This window comes from Pezoporus flaviventris, unplaced genomic scaffold (genome assembly GCF_033815535.1).
Source record: "Pezoporus flaviventris isolate CSIRO_AGI_PZ_B2104156 unplaced genomic scaffold, CSIRO_AGI_Pfla_v1 ptg000001l, whole genome shotgun sequence".
Taxonomy (NCBI): Eukaryota; Metazoa; Chordata; class Aves; order Psittaciformes; family Psittacidae; genus Pezoporus; species Pezoporus flaviventris.
The window spans coordinates 8,091,337-8,117,789 of NW_026892549.1; positions in this window are offsets into that span (position 1 = coordinate 8,091,337).

Sequence of the window (26,453 nt, forward strand, 5' to 3'; positions counted from 1 at the left end):
TAGATGGCAAAAAGAACGCAATCGCAGTTACAACTGGTACAAATTTAAGAGAAATACTAATGGCAATACAAAGCTTGCGTGAGTCTTCTGTGTGTGTTATTGTTGGGATATTTAAATAACACTTTTTAATTTCTGTCTAAAGTGCACAACTATTTATTTTTTCATTCATCCTCTCATGTCGATGCCCTGTTAGGAAGCCTGTAATGCTTCTCTGGGCTCTGGGCACTTTTTACTTATACTTTGGGTTTTGCCTGGCTGGGCAGCAGCCTTTTATGCTGTTGTGGGTAACCTTTACTCAGAATTCCCTGACCATTAGCTCTCACTGCTTAGCTGATTGCATTGATTTTGCTGGTTGTTCTACTGTACAGCTGGTAATAGGGGAGCGAAACAACCCTGTTTTTTGAATACGTGTGAATCCTTGGATGCATTTCCATGCACACCCATCCTCTCCTTCTTCTGCCCACTTACATGAGCTCACACACATCATTTATGATTAATTAGATCAGGTAGAGAACTAATACATTAATTTATAATGTCCCCTATCTGCTAATTACCTCTGGATAAGGTGTATTTCATTTAAGTATTTATTTCAATAGTCTTACGAAGGCCAAGATTTCACATTTGCTACTCGTTAGTTTGCACCCAGAATGTTCTCCCAGGCCTCTACATTGACAGGCAGTCTGCATTCAGCTGTGAGTAAAGGGCAGTATGTATTTGTTTTTTTTTCCCCAGAAGCAGAGCAGAGATAAAATTATAGCCACTTCTCAGTTACTCAGTTATTCCCTGTGGAAACCTAGTTGAGCTATTCTTTCCCAGCAAAGCCCTACTTGCTCCCTGCTCCTCCAGACAGGAGGCAAGGGTTTTCACAAATTTGCCTCTTATGAAACTTTCTCTTCCTTAATTCCCCTCTTTAGCTACACAAGTAGATTCACAACTGGCCCCTTAATATGTCATACTTAATGTGTTATGTTTTAGACCTTAAAAATATCAAGGCAGATGAAGAACTGAGAAGGTGATTTCAGGATCTGTGGGAGTCACTGCAATTCTGTAGCTCAGTTGCATACAGAATCCATGGAACAAATTAATTTCTGGACCTCAGGAGGAAAGAAATGTTTCTGGCACTCGGTCTCTGCAATTCCCATGGGACACAGAGCTGTTACTGGGTTGTGTACCTTAAGGGAGTGTTGTGGTTTAAACCCAGTCAGGTAATTCGTTCGCTCACTTCCCCCCCTTTCTTGCCCTCCCCCTGCTCTCGGAGGGACGGAGAGGAGAATCAAAAGAATGCAACTCCCACGGGTTGAGATAAGAACAGTTTAGTAACTAAGGTATAACACAAATCACTACTGCTACCACCAATGATAATAATGATAAAGGAAATAACAAGGGAAGAGAATACAACACCTCACCACCCGCTGACCGATAACTCGCCCCCCAAGCCCAACCAAACTCCGACCGATACCTCATCCAACCCTGCAGTCTCCCAGCCCTTCCGGCTAACTCCCAGTTACATCCTGGGCATGACGTGCTGTGGTATGGAATACCTCTTTGGTCAGTTTGGGTCAGGTGTCCTGTCTCTGCTTCCTCCTGGCTTCCCCTCCTCCCTGGCAGAGCATGAGGCTCACAAAGTCCTTGGCCAAACCAAAACATCCTTGTTATCAGCTCTGTTCCCGAGCTGAAAGTCAAAACACTGCACTGCACCAGCTCCCAAGAAGGAGAAAAAATGACTGCTACTGCTGAACCCAGGACATTATCCACCCCTTATTCCATACCATTCACGTCATGCTCAGTTCCCACATTTTCAATATACCATCACTCTTATCTCAGTGCACTCTTATCTTAGTGCATGGACCAGACCCTATAAAGCTGCTGAGTCCATTTGGTCCATGATGTCAGGCTTCATCTCTTGTAACAGTCTTCCAGAGCAGGAGAGATTGTGTGCAGTGTTCACACTCGTGAATAACCTGGGCAATAGTGTCCACTGTTAAGTCCACCCCTCGATCATGAGTCCATCTCTGTGTTGCATCTCTGCTCTGATGGCCTGAAGTGCCATGGGCCCACCAGGCTTAAAATAATTCACTGTCCCCTTCAGCAGTTTCTGCAGCTTGTTGCTGGGGACTCCATACAGCTGCCTTCCATCTCCGACGCTTCCAAAGCACTGGAGGGGCCCAGTGGACTAGATACTTGCCCATACTGTCCCACACACCCTGCCACTCATGACTCTCCAGCCTTGGGGAAAATCTCTTGGTCCCCCTATATTGTTGTCTAACCCCAGACAAGACCCAAACCTGACTCTGCTTAACTTTTGAGATCAGACAAAATGGTTGTGGGTAGAACACAGCCTGTGTGTGTGCCAACATGCTGATCCCCATCACAATCAGCAGGCAGGTCCCAAGGATACCCAAAGGCCATTCAGAGCCTTCAGAACTCTCAAACGATGCTGCTGTGCTTGTCACTGGGGCTGGTGTAGCTGCTGTGCTTGCCGGCTCTCCCACCGCCAGCTTCTCTTTTCCTGAGTCCAGCTCTTCCTCCTCTGCCTTGCTGGGAAATGCTGCGTGGTCTCCTGCATCCTCCTGGGGCTCGGCGGGTGGCTGCCGGGGAATGCTCTCGGCCGTTGCGGGGCTGGGCTCCTCCGCGGGGCTCGGCTCCTCCGCGGGGCTCAGCTCCTCCGCCGCCTTCTCCCGCTGCTCGGCAGCCGTCTCCTTCTGCTCCTCGACCGCCCCGGCCTCCTCCACCGGCAGCCGTCCCCTCGCGGCCTCCGGCCCCGGTCCCGCCGCCGCTTGGTCCCCGGGGCCGCTCTCCCGGGCCGCTTCAGCAGCCGCCGGCTCCCGGGACCGCTCCCCCTCAGTTCCCCGCAGCCTCACGAAGATGGAGAGTAGGGTGAGGGCCAGGACGGTGAAGAGCAGCCGGACGGCCAGGTACAAGTCCACGGCCACGTCCGTCCCGCCCTGCTGCTGGAGCCCGCCCGTATTACAAGCCATTGCCATAAAGCACAGTGAGACAAGAACCTTAGCCCAGGCCCCACACTTGATAAACACTATCACAGCAAATACCGGCTCGACGTAAGTTACAACATTCTGAAGCTGTGAGATCAAGAGAAACAACTCTGATACCCAATAAATCAGCATTGTGACGAATGACTATTAATCCAGTCAAATCTGTCGTTATCTCAACCCTTCGTGCCCCACGTTGGGCGCCAAAAAGAACTGTCGTGGTTTAAACCCAGTCAGGTAATTCGTTCGCTCACTTCCCCCCCTTTCTTGCCCTCCCCCTGCTCTCGGAGGGACGGAGAGGAGAATCAAAAGAATGCAACTCCCACGGGTTGAGATAAGAACAGTTTAGTATCTAAGGTATAACACAAATCACTACTGCTACCACCAATGATAATAACGATAAAGGAAATAACAAGGGAAGAGAATACAACACCTCACCACCCGCTGACCGATAACTCGCCCCCCAAGCCCAACCAAGCTCCGACCGATACCTCCTCCAACCCTGCAGTCTCCCAGCCCTTCTGGCTAACTCCCAGTTACATCCTGGGCATGACGTGCTGTGGTATGGAATACCTCTTTGGTCAGTTTGGGTCAGGTGTCCTGTCTCTGCTTCCTCCTGGCTTCCCCTCCTCCCTGGCAGAGCATGAGGCTCACAAAGTCCTTGGCCAAACCAAAACATCCTTGTTATCAGCTCTGTTCCCGAGCTGAAAGTCAAAACACTGCACTGCACCAGCTCCCAAGAAGGAGAAAAAATGACTGCTACTGCTGAACCCAGGACAGGGAGATTTTTACTTTAATGTCCATTTAATGAGCAAATATCAACTTAAATTAAGTCTCCCTTCCAGCCTACTGCTCACACTTAATTGTGGCTGGTTTCTTCCATTTTCTTAACTAGCTTTTAGCTTACTCAGATCTTTTGAAGTTTGCTGACGTGCAAATAGTGGAATTCATCCTCTTTGAAGATGAGGGTTGCTCATTTTACCTTTAGTTTATATGCAAGGATAAACTTTATTTATTTAATTCTTAGTATGGTGTATGTGCTGCATATTGTGTATCTTTTCCTTTTTTTTTTTTATTGAAGGATAAGGAAACTGGAAAAAAGATTTATCTTCCTTTATTAACTTTAAGGCACATTTGTGTTTATTTCAAAGAGTTTTTAAAAAAGTGCATCCACAATCTGTTCCTTAATACAATTTATTTTCCTCTACTCTTGATTTGAAAGATTTTAGTATAGTAAGGTTTCTGTACATAGCAGCTCAGCTTTTGTTTGTTAGAAGATCAAACATTGAAGTATTTCATTTGGAAAAAAAAAATCAATGCATAAAATTTCATAGGCTAAAAAAAAAAAAAAAGTGGAAAAAGAATAGGCCAGACTTTGTTCTGACCAAGGTAGAAAAGTCCTTCAACTAAGTCTTTCCCTAGCTGAGCTTCCTTTAAGCTTCTATCTTAAACTAGAATGAGTTTTGGAATACACATCCATTAAAGGCTGAGTAGCATAGATTGTGCTCAGCTCCATCAAGCTTTGAAGACCTGTTGTTTGTGTGCAACTTCTTTTTTTTTGAAGGGTTAGATACAGATACATCATCATGGGCTTTTCTGTGTACACTTTTACTGGACTGGCAAAAATGGGTATGTAGGGCATAACTGGAACCAACAGCCTGCAAAAATATATATGTTCAGTGTTTTTCCATCCTAATTATTTAAGATTTAACAGGTTCAATCAGGTAAAAGTAATTTCCCTATTTTTTTTAAGATTTGACAAGTACTGTAAAGAACAAAGCTGTCTGAATAAAATTATGAGGCATGTAGCTGTTCATGTTCTCTGCTGATGGATCAGTGTTGTTGCAGTCTAAGGTGTACTAATTAATCCCAACCAAAGATTTGTCCTCTCACTTAGTAGCCCCTTAGATATGCTGTCTTGTTGATCTATGGCTGCCTTGTGGGAAACATCCAGGTTATGTAAGTTTTATGATTCTGACCCCATAGGCCAGTTACAAAGTTATTTCAAGGAGAGGAGCTGATCTCTTTTGCAGAGTAATAGCTGCATGCCATGCTTCAGGGGAAACACCCATCAGGTAACTGCAACGGAAGGCTGAAACTAGCATCCAGAGTAAGAGAAGAAATATGCCTTCAGCCTGACATGCTGCATATTTCACCTTTAAACCATACAAAGTCCCTCTCAAAATGTCTGCATTTCTGGAAACCTGTAAAACTGCATTTATATTCCTGTGACTGTCAGAGCAAGTGTTTCTATAGCTGTTTTAAAACCCATCTGTATGTAAAAATATCTATGGTTACTTCATAGAGGTGGCTCACACACAGTATGAGTCAGAATTTTAGTAACCCTTTGGTATATATTATTTCCTGATATAAAGGTACAGCACACCTTATCTGCAAGGATTATCACAACATAACAATGGAGTGATCAGAAAGACATGTGAGAGGGGATCGGAATACTAAATTTGAGTATCTTTGTTGTGTCTATGTGCCCATTCATTTTCCCCTTGGATTCAGTTTTCTCCTATTCCTTCTAGGCGTTGTTATTACTCTTCTGTCAGTGGGCTCACAGAAGAGTAAAGTTAGCCCTGGGATACAACACACAGGGAAGCAGCCTATCATCTCCTCCATTTATCCAGGTTAAGACAAGTGGCCAAATCCTGTGCCTATTTAAACTAACCCTGTGGAAATTGAAGACGAAAGTGAAATCGGAGCAATGCGATGTAGAATGCCGCTCTAAAATCTCAGTTATGACTCACTCTAAAGAAGATGTTTGTCCCTCCTCAGCACTCACAGATGGATTCAGAGCTTAACTCTTCTCTCTTGCTCTAAACCCTGGCTGCCATCAAAAGACTAAAGCATAAGAGCACTGGGATTGAACTGTACACTTTAATACTATCCTATTAGTACAGTGCTTAAAAACACAAGGGAATTTAAGGATGATTCAAATTACACTCTTAAAGGCTTTTTAGCACTTAGGAAGAAAATAGAATTTTTGACTGATGGACCACAATTCTTTTCCCAGCTGTACCTTTGCAACCCCGCACATGCTGGTAATGTAATGGAGGGGGGCTGCAGAGCCTCAAAGGGACTTTTAATTTCAAAATGGATGGTGGATATCCATTCACTAATAAATCATCTATAGCAGTTTTGCAGGAAAAAAGAAAAAAAGGCTCAAGGCATCTAATTTTGGTCTTGTGTACTTTAGCTCACCCTCTGGGTTCAAAAAAATTGTTTGACGTAGGTGCGGGCAGATGGCCAGCCGCATTAATAGTTGAGACTTGTTGTTTGTATAATTTTAATTTAATTGAGTGCATGGTGAGAGATGTACCAGTCAGTATGATTTTTCCCTAGGACCTTATTCCTCCACTTCTGTTTCATGACAGTAGTTTCTTTTGGGCAAGAAAACTCATATAGATTTATTGCCTTTTTCTTGTCTGTGCAACCTTGCCTAATAAGACTGTTGTGGTGGCTGCAGCCTGTAAAACAGTCTGTGAACTCTTTGTATCCTTGTCTGTCCATCTCAGACTCCCTCATACCAGCCTCATAAGAAGTCTTAAATGGCATATCTGTCTTGTTGTTGTAGAATGGTGTTGGTTTAGGTGGCAGAGTGATGAAATGTAGCTGGGGTTTCTGCTTCACATTGAAATTGCAGTGCATTTCTTTCTTTCTCTTTCCTTTCAGTGGAGTATCCACTAATATGCCTAAAATCAACGACAGTAATGTACATGTGGAGCACATAATTATGATGTGCCTGTGACATTTTGGATGGCACTGCCAGAGTAATTGTCTCATTGAGATAACACCCATTTGCACAAATTCCCATTCTATATCTACAGTTTGGTTGTTGCAGTAGAAACAAATGAGAATTTATGGGTTTAGATCCAAAACAGTGATAAATATTGGCAGGAAAGTGATCTACTAGTTATCTACTGAAGTTTTTAATTGACCTACAGCTGGTTTATATACTTATAGTTTGTTCTTCAGCTTAGATATTGAAGGTAAGTTCATGGCCTCACCCTGTTCTACATCATTCCTGCAGTTAGATACAGTGGAAAAAATAAAGTAGCACCTCTGCTCGAATAACTGGGATGCCAGGGCTTTATTAAATATTCAGATATCTTGAATCTATATATGCATATCTGTTTGTGACTTATTTAGTTAAAAAAAAACCCTAATGTCTCCTTTTGTATGCATCTAGTTCTAGATCTTTCTGTCTCCTAGTTTCAATGTATGATTTGTACAAGACTCAATGGAACTAACATATACTTACAGGCACGGAGAATTAATCTATTTTCCAAATCATGTAGCCTATTATTTTCTGGAATTATAGAGTGAGTCCTGTGGCTTTTCTTTTTTTACCTGTAACTACAGTATTTTGGATAGTTACTCTCACACTTTAATATGTTACATAATGCCCATATAGAGAACTTGCTTTTCTAATGACTGTTTGGACAACACCTAGAGTAGCATTTTGTTTTCAGTTAACAGAATGAGGATGGGTGCTTTGTGCTGCAGGCACTGTCCTGTTGTTGAAAAAACATGGAGATCAGTTCCTGGCTGTGTTGAAGAGTGTATGATGGTAGGCAAGCCTTCTAGGGACATTTTTTTTACAATGCCTAAACAACCAACTGTGTATCTATTGTCAGTTTCAAAAGAAGCAAGGGATTGTTGTTTTTGTGGGGCTTTTCACCATTTCTCTGGAAAGCACAGCTCTGAGCCTGCAAACCTCCCAGGAGTCACCCTTACCACCTTTCTCGCCTTTGTTCTGATGCCAGGGCGAGCACAAGGGGATCCTAAACATCTATGGAGCTTCAGATTTAATTCTTGAAAAACAAAAGAAAAGGTAAACAGAGAGGCCTTAAGTCTATATGAATCCCAAAATCAACCACAGGAAAGTCAGTTTTTTAAACCAGGCACAAGGTAAATGTGTAGCTAGTATCACATCCCTGCACCTACACCACCACTTGGAGCAATTGGTGACAAAGTAGTCCTTCACAGTGGAGGAATGCATTCCTAAAGACACCTAGGTATTGGGGTCATAGTGGACATTACAAAAGGCATCTGACAACTGTTTTCCTGTACAATGTCTGATTTTTCCCTCATAAGGCAGGAGTTATTAAAAGTATTTTTGTTGATTGAAGCTGACATGACAAGTGAAAACTATTTGCATTATTTATTATTATTCTATATTATTATTGTTAAAAATATTATTATTTTCTTGCACTAGTTTTGTCACTGTTAGAGTGCTAACAGTAATAATAAAAAAATCATTTTTTTTTTAATTCTAAATAGTAACAGTAGAATCAAATGATCTATTACCCTAAAGAGCTTGCAAGTAGCTGTTTTAACTTGAGACAAGAATAAAGTTACTTCATGTACAGGACAGACAGAACTCCTGTACTCTTATTTCCTGGTAATCTTGCAATGATAGGGAATTCATTGTGTTTGAGTTATTGCAGCCTGTGTTTAGGTAGCATGTTTCACATCTGACTATGCTGTCAGGTACACTGAAGTGGTTGCTGAAATAAGATGCCTGAGAAGCCACTCAGCCGAGACATGCCATCTGGTACCTGATGACTGACAACAGCAAAAGTCTCTTGTGTTTCTGCCAGCAGTATTTTTCCTTTCAAATAATATTGTGCAGTGCTGGCATCATTCTGTGCTGTGTCATGAAAGCTGGGAAAGACTCAGACCTTTTCGGTATCAATTTTGCAATTTCTAATCTTGTTCCTTTGGTCCAGAAGAATGTGAACAATCAAAGTAGTTTTTTCTCATTTTCTACATCTAAGATTTTTGCAATTTTGTGTTTGTTTGTTCTTTTTTTTTCAAAGAAAGAGTAATATTTTGAAAAACAATTTTCAAAAATAAAAAGGTTTCGTGTTGGTATAAGCACAATGTTTATTCTTTTTCTAATTAATGTGAGCATTATTTTTTAGTCCCTTCTTATACAAAATATTTAAATGAAAATATTCACTCTTTTCTGCCACTGTATGTCTCTGCTTCAGTGCAATGGTAATGCATGCTGTGGATTGTTCACATATCAAGCGTCAGTAGGTAAAAATTGTTCTAAAGTCTATGGATTTTTAACAGAAAATGTGTAAGACAGAATAACCTGATGCTTGCAGATATCATTTAGCTTCTGTCAGTCTTCAGCACCCCAAGAGAGGGATTGCCCTGATGGAACTCACATCAACTTCCTATCAGATTTCTGGAAGAAAAAGTAAAAGTAAGAAAGAAAATGTCAGCAGTCAGAGTGAGAGTATAAGAGGCAGATCACAGAAACACCTAGTTTACTGGACCAGCATTTGCTCAACAAATTGGTGACATTCATTTAAATGAATAGTAAATAAGGCATTTTCAGACATGGCTGAGGAAAGTCAAATTACAAGCAGCCACAAAAGAGATGGTGACACTCCCTCTGTGTGTAAATAAACAGAGAGCAAATTGTTTTGGTTTTGTTTTGGGTGGTGGGGTTTTGGCTGTTTTGTTGTGTTTTCTTTTGTTAGTTTTCTGTAAATTGCTTGCCCTATTTAGCAGGGTGAGAAATTGATTGCAAATGTTGCGTGTCTGTTTCTTTTCTTTCACCACCTCCTCAGCTCTGCTAGCAGAGATATTTTGCATCAATGCCTTGAACTCTCTCGAGGTATTGGTACAGGTTTAAAATAACCTACCATATAGTAGCTATTATTATTATGGATCAGTTCTCCCTACAATGTCACAAACAATTGTAGTTGGATGGCTAAGGGGGAGATGATTGAAGAAGCTAGGTGGTCAAGAGAGCAAGAGGAGAATGGCACAGGCTGCCAAAGTAAATGGATGTCAAATCTGCCCTTATCACGCACCTGGTTATCCAACAGCGAGGTAAAGAGCACAGCTGGTATGATACCAATTCACATCTTAGCTTGGCATGCACTTTTTTCCCTAGTGCAGATGAAGCCTTAGCTATTGTGATAATAAAAAGTGATGGAGCTGCTGAGAAGCACTTGAAAGGGTTTGTCATTTTTACTGCATCTGGAGTAAGAAGCACAAAGGAAGCTATGCTAGTACACTGTTACGTGTTCTGGTCTTTGGGATTTGTTTAGTCTTCCACTTAAGACACATCTTGCAGCTGTGAGGAGCTGAAGTGTGGACTTTAGAAAAAGTATATACTTAAGAATAGAAAGAGAATAAGTACATACTTAAGAATAGAAAGAGAATAAATATATTACACAAGAGTTCCTCTAACTACATTAAGCCAGGTCTGGCTTGTTTCTTTGCAGTGTGAGTCTAATAAAGCATCAAATATTTTGAATTCTGCATTCTACAGTTCAGAGCCTGAAGCTTCTGTATATGTCTCATTAAGGATCATGAGAGGTTATACTACACAAGTTCTGAGTTTTATGAATACATAAAACTATGTACAGAAAATGACTGAAAAAATGTGGATTTAAAGCTCTCAGGAACAGATATGGAGACAATATTACCAAGAGACTCTGAGCACTGGCAACAATGCTCTTAGGTTGCTTACTGAAATCTCTTGTATTACTTAAGACTTTTTTCATTTAAATCCAAAATGGCTTCTATCCCGTGAAAAGTTGATGCAGACAAAGCACTTTATTCAGCTCCATCAGCAGGATGCAGGAAAGCTGACTCATGCCTAAGATTTCTATTCCCCTCCTTACTAAGTGGATTTACTATTTTAACATGCTTTAAAAGATAATTTTCTTGACTTTTTGTGCTGGCATATTTTATACTTCTGCTCCCTGAGACTTGCTCACAGCTAATGGTATTAAGTGGTTTTCACATTGTGTGGTCACATTGTTCTTCGCTGTACAAGCATCTGTCCCTCCAGCCTGAAATGCTAGGACCTGTGAGGCATGTCCACTGCATCATCTGCAAATATGTCCTAATAAAATTTGGTTTAAGTGGTCAAAGTTGTTCCACATTAAATAAAACTGCCACGTTTTTCACAGTTGAGTCTAACACAGCCCTCATAGCTCAGCATGGCATGCACCATTAGATTTACAAAATGTGAAAGAGGACCATGTGCCAGAAGCTACTGTCCTTCAGGCTTTCACATTATATTTCTACTTTCCTTGACATTCAGAGTAGAAGCCTTGAAGGTCAACCATGCACAGAAATGGTTTGTCAGCTATTTAAAAAATAAAAGCAGAAAAAAAGAAGAAATCTAAAATGTGACTGATCGCAATTTGCTCTTTAAAGAAAATCCTGTTGTGTTTAGTTTCAGGGGAGTGGGAGGAATTGCAAAGGGGAAAAATATCTGGACACCAGGTGACTTGTGTTAGTGTAACACCCAGATGAAAAGGTATTGAGGACTTTTCCCTTTTTGCATCTTTTCAGACTCTTTTGCAGTCTTTCAGGTGGCTGTCCACAGTGAAGCAAAATATTTGTCTAATTGAATATGACAGACTATATTTTATAGGTGGAATTCTCCTAATGCAGCAGCTCAGCTGGACAGCCACATGTCACACAGCGTCCAGGTCAGTCCTGGGTCAACATTTGAAGCCTTGGGGTAAGAACAGTACAACTGCAAGTCTTTGTTATGTCTTGTATGCCTTGTAAGTCTCCCTGTAGGCTCCAGAGCTCACAAGTCCTTCATGACTATCAGCAATAATAAGGTGGAGAAAGAATTCTGCTTTCACATGGGAATTTTCAGGGTAGTAGGAACTTTACATTCAGTAGAGTACTGTGTAAAATGTGAGTCATTTTAGAAGTTATCTTTCAGACTCTACCATCACTCACATCCCCTTAATATTCGTAAGAAATATTTACAAATCGTAATTTCTCCTTTTTTTTTCTTTGAGATAACAAATGCATTATAAAGGAAGTGTGGCAAAAGCCTATTCACTCCTGCTAAGCAAATTATTGTGCAAAGAACACACAGAACCTACAGAAATACAATTTTTGTGGCTTTAGTAAATGGATGTTTGGAGAAATAAGCAATAATACAATAATAAGTCTCCCATCATGAGGTGAGGTTTGGCAGATTCCCGAGGTGGAGTAAAGAGCCCATCTCCATCCATGCCAAAGGAATTGGGCTAATTGACATCACCACAGGTGGGAAGAACCTGGGGATATACATCAAATATGTTCTACAACAAAAACAGGAAGCAAAATTAAACCTCTGAAAAATTCCCTCCTGGTTAGAAATGTGCACTGGGGAAAGCTGTCATAAATAATAAATCTTTAAGAATGGTGTTTTTCACTTAATTTTCTGCAAAGTAAAATGTTTCAATTTATTTCTTTAACACCTTAATTCCACCTCCTCTATATACTTTTCCCTTGAGGAAAGCTCATAAATATTTCTGTTATTTCACTCTTTCTTAAGCTGGTCCTTGTGAAGAGCTTGTAGGAATTTGCTTATTCACTGTGATTCTTTTCTCTCATCTGTTTTGTTCCTTTGGTCATGAATGTAAAGCAGCAAAGCAGCAACACAGAGGGGTTTTTTTTATTCTGTTTGTTCTTTAATTTCCTCTTTTTCTTGTTCCTTTGTTATGTTTATTATTTCACCCTTGAGCTGTCTGTTCAAACTGAATCCTCAGCACAATGGCCACTGAGATTCAGCATGTCATCTCCTGTGAAATCATTACATAGTTGTTTGCCTGGAGATACTGATTTTAAAAGGCCATTTTTTTTTTTTTTTTTTTTACCCCTTGCTGTTATTATAGAAGTATTTTCTCATCTCTATCAGTCTACTCAATTTCTGTTTAGGATATGGGAGTGTTACTCCTTTGAGAAGCAATAGCATTTTCATTGGCAACTCTCTTGGTTGGCTGGCAGAAAGGCCCTGATCAAAAGTTATCTTTTTTATTTATTTTTTTTTAATCCTGTAAAATTCAGTTTAATTTGAGTTATAAAACAGTTAAAAGTGTTGATTTTTCCTTTATTACCTATTTAATGACTTTCTGAGGAACTTATAAAATGTCCACTCAGTTGTGGATGCTTCATGTCACCACCAAAGCATTGTGCAAAGGCTGAGACCAGAGGCCATGTCCTGCTGCTGGCTGCATAGTTTAGTATTTGGCTTGAAGCTTAGGCTTCCACTCAGAAAAATGAACCAGCTCAGCACTATTCTGCCCAAAGTCAGCTGAAGGCAGCAGGCTGGCCAAGCAATGGTGGTTCTTCACAGTTATCCTGTCTCAGCCAAAACCAGCTCTGAATGGCAAATCCTCCTGCTCTGCTCCAGTATGGAAGAGGGATAAATTGTTTGCAGATGATAATAACACCTGGGAGGGAGGTACCAGCAGTCCCTGCCTCCCAGCTGGTCTCATCAGTAAGGATGCTCATTTCATCCTGCTGACATTGTAATTGAGAACTTGTGGAGACAAACTTGGCTGTGAGGACTGACCATACTTGCTCCATGCAGGCAGAAAATAATTTGTCTAGCCTGTGGGGATGGCTGCAGGCAAGGTGAAGGAAAAGCACACTCAGCCTGTTGGTGACTCAGTATGGGGACAACAACTAACACTTCTGCCTCTCAGAAATAGAGCAAAGGAGGAACACCAGTGAAATTTGGGTTAATCTTGGACTAAAGTACTCATGGAGACACCAGGAGCCAGCACTGGAGCAGCTGAGAGGCACAGTCCTACGAGGGGCTGGAGTGAGCCATTTCTGCACTTGGGCAGACAAACTGCATCTTCCCCTTATGGGTTTGGACTATATTCACAAAGAGAGACGTACATAAATTTATCAGTGAATACTGACAATTATGATTTGCTTTAGCAAAAATAAGACAATATTGTCAGAAATTACAGTCCTCAGTTGTCCAAAGAAAACATAAAGTTACTAAAAACCCAGCAGCTCTTTAAAAGTACCCTGATCCTATTAAACAAATTAGAAATATTTGCATTCTCCAAAGGACTATTGCATTCATGAACAGAAACTATAAGAACTAATTCTTGAACTTTAAAAATGTATGGAGTATTTGCAAACAGGTGATTTAAATCAACCATCTCTGGTAGGGGAACAATGCAGTTCTAGTTCCTAATTATTAACATTAATAAACCTTGTGTGTAAAGAGAGTTAGTTGCCTTCCTCAAAGAATCTAATCCTCTCTACAAAAATAATTCCTTTCTAAAATAATTTCCATAATCTTTATAATTCATTTTCTCCATGTATAAGTTATGGCTGATCCAAACCTTGTTGCAGCCTGGGAAAAGATCTAGTCTTGTTGGAGCTGGAATAACTTCTTGAAGAGTTTGGTGTTATTCTAGGGCTTCTTAAAAATATTTTGCTTTCTATTGGAGTTTGCCTGCTCTGTAGTCCAAACATCCCATCTGTACACATATTAGCATCCAGGTTGTTCTTTTTTTTGCCTCCAGCTGCATTGAGAGACTTTCCAATCAGTAGCTGGAAGTTAGTTTTGTCTTGATTTCACTTTATAATAGACATTACTTCACCTCATGAAAGCACAAAAAAAAAAAAAAAAAGGTTCTTTGCATCCCATTTTTCACTAGGCAGTAGCATCTACAGAACAGTCCATATTTGCACGATAAAGGCTCACAGATAAAGCAAACAATTATCTTCACCTTTGCTTTGGAAAATAAAATGAGAAATACAGAATGGTGTGAAAATTCAAATGTCTTAAATTGATTATAAAACCCAATTCATCAGAAAATTTTTTTCAGGATAGCTTTTTTCCTGTTCCCAAGTGGTTTTGATATTGTTGCAGTATTTTGCTTCATTGTAACCCTGCTCCTCCCCTTAAATTAAAAAGGAAGCTAGACACAGAGCGTGTATTGCTACAGATAGTAGCTGCTGCATGGAAAACTTAACACGGTTTCAGAGCTGCAAGCTTATCTGCTTAAGGATATTAGTAAGGAAACCGAAGCAGATCGTTTTCTATCTAGACCCTGCAATGTTACACTCTGCCCTAAGCATTACTGTGGGAATTGACTTCATGATGGGAAAAAGAAGAGAAAGAGACAGGCAGAGAAAGAAAGAACATAACATTTTATGTTGCAGAATGTTCAGCCAGAGCCCCCATTTTGTCACGTATTGCCAATTACTCATTTCTGTTCTTCTTTATAACCTGCGGGATAAAAGGAAGAGAAAAAGGAGAGTTTAATGATTAATGTAACATCACTGCCAGCTGTGAAGGAAATCAGAGGAGGTATATTGTTTTTAGTGGAACTTTGGTTTATTGAAGATCAAAGTGCAAAGGAATATAAGGAAACATAGTCAGATAGGGCTACTAATTGTTTACACAGATATGTAATTTTAGGTCTGCTGGGTTTTTTTTTGGAGTTCTGCACTTTAAGGTTTCCAGCCAGTTCTGCATCCACAGCTGAGAACTGTAGTGGTCTGCAGAGACCAGAGAAAGGTATAAAATAATGGATGCTCCACTGGGTTTGTGGAAAACACCAAATACCTGGTAACTAAATGAAGTCAAAACAAAACCTAGATTAAGTGGATTTTCTGAGCAGTCCTATTGTATAATCTTAATATGAAATCTGTGAAAGGTTTTTAACTGTTAGACATACAATAGCAAAAACCAGAAGACCTAATAAAAGTCTTTTTCCTTTGCTGTTCATGAGGGTCTACAACCCTGCGTTGTTGACTGCAGACTTTAGCTGAAGTTTTCCATGATTTTTTTTTTCAGGCATTTTTTTTTTTTCCTGTTATATTGATTTTCCAGCATCTAATATTAAGTCACATGATCTTTCCCCTGTAGCTGTTCACCTGCTTTTGCAAGGCCCGTAGGAGAACTCCTTTCCTTCTGTCTTGCCTGATTCCACCCATCACCCCTTTTCTTAGTCACTGTAGCACTGCAGAACTGGAAAATTATGACTTGTGTGAGAAGTTTGGCTTGGCAACCATGATGTGTGGCTTTCAGGCGATGGGGAGTTCATGTAGATAGATCACAGTTTTGAAAAATATTTATTCCTCATTATTAGTACAATTTCTTCTTGTGGAATTTATTGGTTGATTGGAAGTTTGTGCAGCTAAGGCAAGTTGGAAAAGAGAGGAACTGTGCTCATTTGACTGATACTCTTCCCAGCCATCTAGAGCAGAGCTTTCATTTGAACCTGTAAGGTTTCTTACTTGTTGGCAGTTGGTCTATTGGTGATGAAGTAGTGAGCTCTATTTCTTAATGAACAAAAAATACATATTCTAGTTTATATCTTAGAGCAAAGAACACCATGAAACACATGAGGAAAATTATTCTGGCTATAAGAAGAAAAGCTGTTAGGTTGCAAAGAGAGACGGAAATGTAACCTAAACAAGGAGAAATGTCTGTTCTTGCTTTTTTAAGTGTGAGGCTTAAGGTAAAAGGATGTGGCAGTGCAAACAGCTGCTTTGAATCAGCTCAAAAGAAACACTGAAAAGTTGTCTTTTTGTCTGAAAAGGTATTATTTCCAGTAACTTTGCCCTAGAATATTATTTGTCCAAAAGCCTGTTATTCTCATAGATCTGACTCTGCCCTATTCTACGCTGTCATGGTTTAAACCCATCTGGTAACTCAGAGCCACACAGCTGCTCACTCACTCTCCCTCTTCTTCCCCTACCGCTCACGGAGGGATGGGGAGAAGAATCAAAATCATATAAATCCCACAGGTTGAGATAAGAACAGTCCAGTAACTAAGTTATAACACAAATTACTACTGCTACCACCAATGACAATAATGATAAGGGAAATAACAAGGGGAGAGAATATGAAAACTAAAAGGGGAAAAGGAAAACTATAAATTCAAGTGATGCACAATACAGGCTCACCACCTGCCAACTGATACCCAGCCCAACCCAAGCAGCTATCTTCCCCCCCCCAGTTTACATACTGGACATGATGTGCTGTGGTATGGAATACCCCTTTGGCTATTTTGGGTCAGGTGTCCTGTCTCTGCTTTTTCCTGGCTTCTCATGCCCCTCCTCACTGACAGAGCATGAGACTCAAAAAGTCCTTGATCGGAGAAAACATATCTTAGCAACAACTGAAAATATGGGTGTTATCAGCATTTTTCTCAGACTAAAATCAAAAACACAGCACTGCAGCAGCTACTAAGGAGAAAAAAAAACTGTTACAGCTGAACCCCACACATAGCACACAAGTTATAGCTCATAAAATTCATAGCTGAGTCACTAAAGACACTGTTCAGGAGGTACCTTTTTTAAGCACTGTTTGTTTTGTGTACTCAAACTGCACTTGGCTATTAGTCAGAATCTGCCAAAGATTTATTCGCAAGAGCCCATCTGCAGATTTTCACCAGGATCACATGAAACTTGGCCTGACGTTTCTCAGTCCTGCAGCGTGCCATTACTGTAGCACTGGTCCTTTGGGAACATAGTTAGGATGAAAACCTCATTCAGTATAAAAGGATGGTGATACATAAATTAAAGTGGCAATAAAAAATCCAAATGAAACAGTGTCACATATGAATGTTCTGCTGAAAGAAGACCAAGAAAGGTGTTGAAGAATTTATGTGAAAACTTGCCTCATGGTTCCTTTGTTTGCCTGTTCCTGAAAACTGTGCTTTTCCTTGTACAAATAGCTCTGTTCAAGGGACAGTTCACAGTTTCAAGCCTTAAACAATACCTCTTAGATGACACCTAAAGAGACGGCTATAGATTCTCGGTCTCTCTGGCTGACCCTGCTATACACTTTTGCTGTACAAGCTCAAAGTCTACCTGGTCTACACATCTCTTCACTTCAGGGGCCAAACCATGCAGTAGAGATACAAAAACATTAAATTCAGAGTTCAGCACAGCCTTTATTCTGTATATTTTTATTTTTTTATTTTTAATACAGTTCTCTGGCTGTTAGGGCAACCAGGCCCTAACACTTTCAGTTAAAAAAATAAACTCATTTAGAGATTTTTTTTTTTGTGCACAGAGGGAACAAACTTTCTTAAGAATAACTTTATGTAAGTTGCTTTTTTGCCATTCATGAATCTTCAGAAATGGTTACCGAATCCATGACATTGAAGTGATATAAGGCCTGCATTAGATCAGCTTCAGTAATGTGCAATATGCTTCCCTGGGAGGGTGAGTGCTCAATGAGGTAAGTTCAATTTGCTCAAAGGGTCCGTTTTCACTAGTGGGAAGTGGCATGGAATACTCAATCATCATTAAGTGGTCAAAGATTTGAATCTGTTCATAAAATTGCATCTAGAATAATTGAGTTGCTGAGTGTGGGTGTCTCTATTTGTCTTACTGAAGTATTCCTCTGGCTCTGAAAAATGACAAAAGTAACAAGTTTGGTGACCGACCACTAGTGGTGTCCCCCAGGGCTTGATGTTAGGTCTAGCATTGTTTAATGTCTTCACTGATGATCTGGATGAGGGGATGGAGTGCACCCTCAGTAAATTTGCAGATGACACCAAGTTGGCAGAGAATGTTGATCAGCTGAAGGAAAGAAGTCTCTGCAGAGGGATCTGGGCAGCCTACATCAATGTGCAGTGGCCAATGGGATGCGGCTCAACAAGGCAAAGTGTCAGGTCCTGTGTTTGGGCCACAACAACCACATGCAATTATACAGGCTTGGGGAAGAGTGGCTGGAAAGCTGCTTGGCAGAAAAAGACAGGGGGGTGCTGTTTGACAGCGAATGAACATGAGCCAGCTTGTGCCAGGCAGCCAGGAAGGCCAACAGCATCCTAGCCTGTAACAGAAATAGTGTGGCCAGCAGGGGCAGGGCAGTGATCATACCCCTATACACAGGAGGACTGATTCGAAGCTGCACCTCGAATACTGTGTTCAGTTCTGAGCTCCTCTCTACAAGAAAGACATTGAGGTGCTGGAGCGGTTCCAGAAAAGGGCAACAAAGCTGGTGAAGAGTCTGGAGAATAAGTCTTATGAAGAACAGCTGAGGGAACTGGGGTTGTTTAGTGTGGAGAAGAGAAGGCTCAGGGGAGACCTTATCACTCTCTACAAGTAGATTGTAGTAAGGTTGGGGTCGGTCTCTTCTCCCAAGTAATAAGCAATAGAACAAGAGGTAAAGGCCTCAAGCTGCACCGGGGGAGGTTTAGATTGGATATTAGGAAAAATTTCTTCACAGAGAGGGTGCTCAGGCATTGGAACAGGCTGCAAAGGGCAGTGGTGGAATCACCATCTCTTACAGTGCTCAAAAATTATGTAGGTGAGGCCCTCAGCAATATGGTTTAGTGGTGGACTAAGCAGTCTTGGGGTAAAGGTTGGACTTGATGATCTTAAAGGTCTTTTTCAACCTAGATTCTATGATTCTGTGATTCTATGATTCCAAGTTTTGTTAAAAAACAGAATTTACATCCATTTGAATCTAGAACCCAAAGGCTTGCACAGACTTACGTGTTGCAGGAACTGCAGGTTTACTCTTCCTGATGTTTGTTTAGATGTATTGTGAACATATTAAAAAAAGAAAAAAAAAAGTTGCCTGGCTTTTCTTACAGGCAGTGAAGGAAGCATGATCAGACCTTTTCTTTATCCTTAAGATAGATGTGGAACTGAATACTCTAGGATTTGTGGATAACTGAAATAAGCTTCAATAACAGAGATAATTTAAAAAAAAAAAAAAAAGCTTAATTGTATTAAAACTGTGTCCTTGTTGTTCATACAAATTACCTTGGGCTTGGTTTTGAGTATGTCATTGTTTAAGCCCAGGCCAGAAATGAGAACCACGCAGTCTACTCCCCACCACCTTTCCTCCCCCCGCTCCTGGAGGGATGGGAAAGAGAATTTAAAGAATCTAACTCCCACAGCTTGAGATGAGAACAGTCCAGTAACTAAGTTATAATACAAATCACTACTGCTACCACCAATAATAATGATAAAGGAAATAACAAGGGAAAAGGACCAATACCACCCACTGACTGATAATACCCAGCCTGACCCTGGCAGTGATCCAGCCCTTCCGTGTAACTCTCAGTTACATCCCGGGCATGATGTGTTGTGGTATGGAATACTTCTTTGGTCAGTTTGGGTCAGGTGTCCTGTCCCTGCTTCCTCCTGGCTTCCCCTGCCTCCCTGGCAGAGCATGAGGCTCACAAAGTCCTTGGTCATACTAAACATTTGAGCAGTAACGATAACCATTGGTGTTATCCGTGCTGTTCCCAAGCCGAAAGTCAAAACCACATAACTGCACCAGCTACTAAGAAGGAGAAAAAATACTGCTGAACCCAGGACTGAGTAACAAACCGCTGGAAGTGAGAAAGTGTATGGAGGAAGCATGGTTTTGTCATGGCATAGCTGAAATATTCTTCCCTCAGCCTCCACCAATAGCTGCTGTTCAGGACCTGAACCTGAACTGAAAGCATCTTTCCCATGGGCTGGACACTGCTGTAGACCATGGTACCATTAAAGCACTCAAAAATCTTTTTATGCTATGTAGAATTCAGTAATGACAGGTTTTAACTATTTTAGTTCCCTTAATGATGTTAGGCAAAATTTGTCCTTTTAGTTTCAGTTTTTTACAGTCCTGTGCTTTCCATTTTTTTTTTCCCCTCTGATCCTCCATGTTGTGCTGTTTTCTGGGCTTTTCAATTATTTTTGTTCTTTTCATATTTACCTTCTTTACCTCAGTTTGGCTTGTAAGATTCCTCAAAGAGGAATGATCATATAAAAAGTATAGTGTTAATACTTAGCTTTTATTCTTGGACAAATTGCTCACCACAAGGTAGAGCGTACTACAGAATCGCTATATATAAAACAATGGCATTTTTATTGTGCTGTGTTGAGAATAGTTCACCTTGCTGATGACCTCAGGAAAGCAGGCTGTTTTGCGCATGCAATTTTAACTCATTGAAATTTCAAAGATTCTTTTCAAACGTATATCATAAAAAGTCTGCTTTTAGCACATTGACTCTTTGTTCTTCTCTTCTATCATTGAGTTTAACATGCTGATGAAGCCCTGCAGAGAAGACAATGCCAATATACTGGGCTTGGAGAGTAGCAGGCTTTGAAAGGATGTGAAACGAGTTTCATTGGCTGAAATTCAACAAGACATAGAGGAAATAGGACAGGATTAAACTTTTCAGATATCAATAGTAAGGACACAATTAAATTTCAGGCTACCAAAAAAAACTCCAAACAGCTCAGAGCCAGGTTGCAGAACCTGTATTTTCACTTCTGCATTCATATGGATCAAAGGGTATGTGCCATTCATTTCTGTGAGATTGCTCAATCATAGATATAAAAATTAAGTTTGTGCTCTCTGTGTGGTTATTTAGCAGTCTTATATCATCTGGAGACTGGTGCAGTGGGTGCCAGCAACATAAACAGAAGTTTATGCTAACTTTTGCAGAGCCTATGGAAGATTATTCACACAAGTGAGTACTCAACAGCACAGACGAGAATGGCAGCTGCAGAAAACAAGTCACTCTTGTATCCTAAGGATTAGAGACAAACATGACAAAGCATGTACAAAGCAGTAGCATCTAAGTTGCAAGATCTTTTTATGTTTCCACTCACAGTTGGGGAACACCTGTGAAGCTGTCTAAACTATGTTCTGCAATGTGTTCTTACAATGTGTCTTTGGCCTGTATTTTCTCTAGCTTTGTTTTAGAAGTCACAGTTGAGTGGAACAGCATTGTTTCCACTTTAAGACACTCACCCATGACTTAGTTTCTCAACTTAGATTCTGCCTTATTTTTCCAGAAGAGGGAGAAGAAGGAATCAAACTCAATCGTGATGCCAAAGAAACGTGTATGAATGTTCCTTTCATATAAATAGACAAGTGGTGTCATTGAAGTGTGAGGATCAAATAGATAAGAATGGAGTTTTCCTTTCTGTTTTTTACACTGCACTCTTTTTATCGGCTTCAACCCTCTTGTTTCAGGAACTGCTATTAACACAAAACTTCAAGGCAGTGTTCCCTCCCCACCAGAACAAAACTCTTAATATCCTCAGAAATCAGTTCTGTTCTCACAATGTCCAAGTTATCAATGAAGGGAAAAAAGAAAAGAAAGAGAAGGCATATTGTTTATTTATAATGTCTTTTCATATTGAGACCCTGCATATAGAGTCTTTGTTCTGCCATATCTTAAGCATTTGTGCTAGAGGAGACAGATGTATGCAAATGCCTTTGGAATAAAGGGAGAAACAAAACACTGAAGGCAACCAAGGGATTTTAAGAAGTAGTAAAAGGAGATAAAAGCAAGCAAATGACAAATTGAAATTGAAATCTCAAAGGTAAGAAATATTCAAATCCATATATACTCAAGAAACAAAAGAGAAAGAAAACACAAACTTCTAAAATTTACAAAAAATTTGTATCAACTGTTTATTGTTCAGCAATACATTACTTTTTTTCTGATGAAGTCATGGGTCAGTTTTTGAGAGGCAGCAGGGAAAGCACAAAAGATAATAGTAATGGACAGAAGTGTGGACAAAGGAGTTACTTACAGAGTGGCCAGTCAGGGTTAGCTAAAGCAACAGGCCCAGAGAGCACACACACTCATTAGTTTTAGGAAGTGAGCAAAGAAATCAGAGAACCTTTTAACTGACATTTAGAAAAGTTCACCATTTCAGGAGGTATTCCTGAGAACTGCAAAGCAGAAAATACATCTATATCTAGAGAATAGACACTGGCTTCTGCTTTAGATTAATTGATTTCAAGCAATAAAAGAATTTAGGTTGGAAAACTAATCAGGCCATAACCCCTCATGCAGTTAGTTAGACTGAGTGACTGCAGAATTACATCCTTGCTTGTAACACACATTTCCCTGTTCCACAGTATCTGACTTAAATAGTGAAGAATCAGCTCATCCGCTTAGTCCCACTGAAGGCAGCGGGACAAAGTATAGAGCTATAACCCATTTTGCATCTTCCTGATGGCAAATTGGTCAATACACTTAATGTGACTGAGAGGCCTTAGTCAGAAACCAAGGAGCAAAGAGGTGTTTTAACTGTGTGTTTTTACCCTGCATGGTGAATACAGGGAAATTAGGACTGCCCCATAAACTGAATCAGAGTCTGAGAGACAGGACCATGTTGTGGTCCAGGTTAAAGTCTCATTGCATAGTACGTGACACCAGAACACATATGGCTAGCTTTACAGAGGAAATATAGGAGTGGTGACACCATATGTTAGTCAGGTGGATGATGCACTGGCCATTATTCCTTATAGCCACAGAGGTGTTTGAGATATTTCCCAGGTTTAAACTGCTGTGTATCAGTGATTCACATGAGTTTATTCTCAGCTGCAAGCTTCAGTGGAAACAGGAGCAGTCTGCCAACACCTGCTTTGCTAGGTGGTTCACATCACAGCACAAAGCAAATGAAATGGTTAGGATAAGCACACCTGGAAATGATAGATGTTTTGATACAAGCACAGGCAAAGCAAAACTGACACCCAGCCTTACAAGGTTAATACAGGTGTCAAGAACAGACCTGTGTTTACCATCAGATCATGCTCTGGAGATGTTCAGGGAAGACATACAATCTAAACCTCAGGACATTTTATGAGGGATCCTAATGCTGGTGGAGTTTTCAAAGGTGTGGATGTACACAGGCCAAAAATTGTGGAACTGCTGTCACTGGTTTCCAGTGTGGACTGTTTGAACACTCAAAAATTGAACATTTTTGAGTATTTGTATTTGTCCCAGACTTAGAAATGTGTCCCTAGACAGCGAATCCAGCACAGAGCCTTCTGTTACCAGAGTTTCTTTACAAATATTAATAATTTGCCTCCAAGTATGGTCATTGTGAAGCCAAATAAGCTAACATGTTATATTCACACATTAATCTTACTGGAAGCTCAGGGGAAAGTGGAAGAAAAATACTTCAATAGGATATTGATCTGGGTTATTATCAATGGAAGATTAATTGAAGATTAATTCAGGAATAGTGTCTACATTTTCCACTCATTTACCCAGCACAAGAAGTTATTAAATAGTTCCTAAAACTGCAAGAGTCAGGAAGCTTTCTTGTGACAGTTGTGACATACTTTATTCCTTTCCTTTCCTGTTCTACTATTTTTCTGCTTTATATGATAGCTTCGCTGAAAAAAATTAGTGTAAAAGACTTGGAAGGTTCATATTTTTCAGTAGACTTCAGAAAATAAAGATGAAAGGGACTTAATATTTCTGTTTTATTGCTCTCACTTTGAGAAAATATATAATTTTTTTTTTTTTTTTTGTCTGGATCATTATTTTGCCTTGCTTAGAAAAATGTTAGGGAAGGATTTTTTTTTTGAAACTTATAAATTTTATAGGCCTTTAATAGAGCTACAAAATTCTACAGAATGTGACAGGGATTTCTTTTCCATGTGGAAATGTATTTTAGACTTGTAGAAAATTTTACTTAATGTCCCATGAAAAACTTGAGGAAATTTACTGTGTACTGATTCCCATAGATACATGCTTTCAGATACTGTTTGTCGTAAGGAGCTTCTAAGATGCCGTCACCATGTGGCAGGGAATTCTAGATACTATACCGTTGTGCAATTTTTTTGTCATGGAGCTGTGTACTTTCAGGACTAATTGGATAAATGTATTTCTTTTGCTGTTGAAAAGACCTACTGGTGACTTAGCAGTCTGGAAGCATCCTTCCATTCCTAGAAAAGCTTTCTGTTTTTTGGATCCCTTGGTATTATTGAGGTTGTGGCTAAAGAGTAAGGGGGAAGACAAGATGCTCTGCTGGTAAAACCCTGGACCTGCACGTGTGTGCTTATTCACCTTGTGTCAGTGTCATAGATACAGACCTACAAAGAGGGATTTGGAAGAGAGGTTAGGTCTTTTACCATCATTGTGATTCTCTTAATCGGTGCTTCTGAGAATAAGAGTACTTCTCTGACCCCATGCCAGTGTTACAAGAATAAACACATCTAGTTTTACAGAGAATTCAGGAATGGGACTATCTGTATACATGGGCAGATAGGGAGAAAGATGATTCACATTTACCTTAAAAGTGAGTACTAACAATTTGCCATTTAAAGAGATAAAGAATTGTGTGCTGTCACGGAAGAGTATGCAGCAAATCACATCCTTATTTAAAAAATATCATCTCACTGATATCAGCAGAGAAACTGTCTCAATTTTAAAGGGTGCAAGATTTAGCTCTCAGAATCAGAAATATTGTCCTTTGGTGATTTTCCTGGTTATCATTTTTCTTAAGGTTGTTTTTCATTGTGCAAAAGAAGCAGCCGTATAGATGGTTTTTCTCTATGTATATAATGATTTTATTACAAAACCACAAAGGACAGAGTTGTGTTTGAACAGCCATGTGAATCTCATTACTCATTGCAGTTGCTGTGTACTCAGGCTACTGCTTAGAGGGCTTTAAGGTCATGCTGTTATTTAGGCAATATTTGAAATATCAGTGTGATAGTACTCTCACACATTCAAGAAATTACCCTTAATTTACAGGCTCAAACACAAAATCATCCTAGAGAAAAAAAAAAAAAAGGAGCTAAAAAGGATGACAGTTTTCAGAAGAGGAAATGGTCACCTTAGGAAAAGGACAAGAGGGACTTCCCTTGCCCTTTGTAAAGAATAGGTGACCTGCACACCCTTTTGTACATTTTTGAGTTCTGATGGCTGCAAAACAGAAACAGTTCCTACCTTGGTCAAAAAGAGAGGAATCAAATTGTGGATCTGTCTGTCTCTAGATTTCTTCTTGTACAGTTAAGTGATTTACCCAAGGGACACAGGGAGAGGTCTCTAGCCTCTTATTGCCCCATGGAATAGGGTCTTCAAGTCCAAGCAGTCCCTTCAATAAGTAGAAAAGCTCTTATATACACCTTTCGATTCCAACATACAACTGTGTGAGGAAGCCATTTGTCTTCTGTATACCAATGTATTATGCAGACAATCTTAAAATGATATAATCTAATGTAGCCCGGACTTTGCTGTTCAGTATTCATTGCTGTAGAGGTGGCAGCTTGAAATGATACCAGCAAACCAGAAAAACAAAGGACTTGCTTACAAACTACACCTATTCCTTTAAACATATTTGGGAAACACAATTTTTTTTAGCATCTTATTTTTGTCTGTTCACAAATATTCATATAACTGAGGTTTCTGCTTGTACAGATTGGAAACCCATGCTTTTCTTCCTATGTTAAAACTCATTTGAAGATTCTCACTTATGTAAACGTGTAAATGTAACTTGTGCAAAATAATACTTTTTCCTCAGGACAGCTACTGGTTTTAATAGGTTTTGGTTTTCTTAGTGGCAGTTATCAGAAAGATGTTATGTTTCAGATGAACAGTTCACATTACATTACATGTAATTAATAGCAAACACCTAAAAAAACCCAGTTGTTAAATACATTGTAACTTAAACAAGGCGTGCATAAACTAGTAAATGTGAAAAAACAAACACCTTTCACAGCTTATTTAGGATGGCTAACTACAGAGAATTGTTTATTGAGTAATAACAGGTTGATGATTTACACTGCATATTTATTTCAGGTTATAATTGTTGGGGATATTTTTCCATTAAACATCTCCCTAAATCTTTCAGATGATGGCGTAGCATATGAGCTTGCCAACAAAATGACTCAACTGAAAGCTTACAAAGAGATTTAGAGGTGGATATTTAAAAGTTTAAACA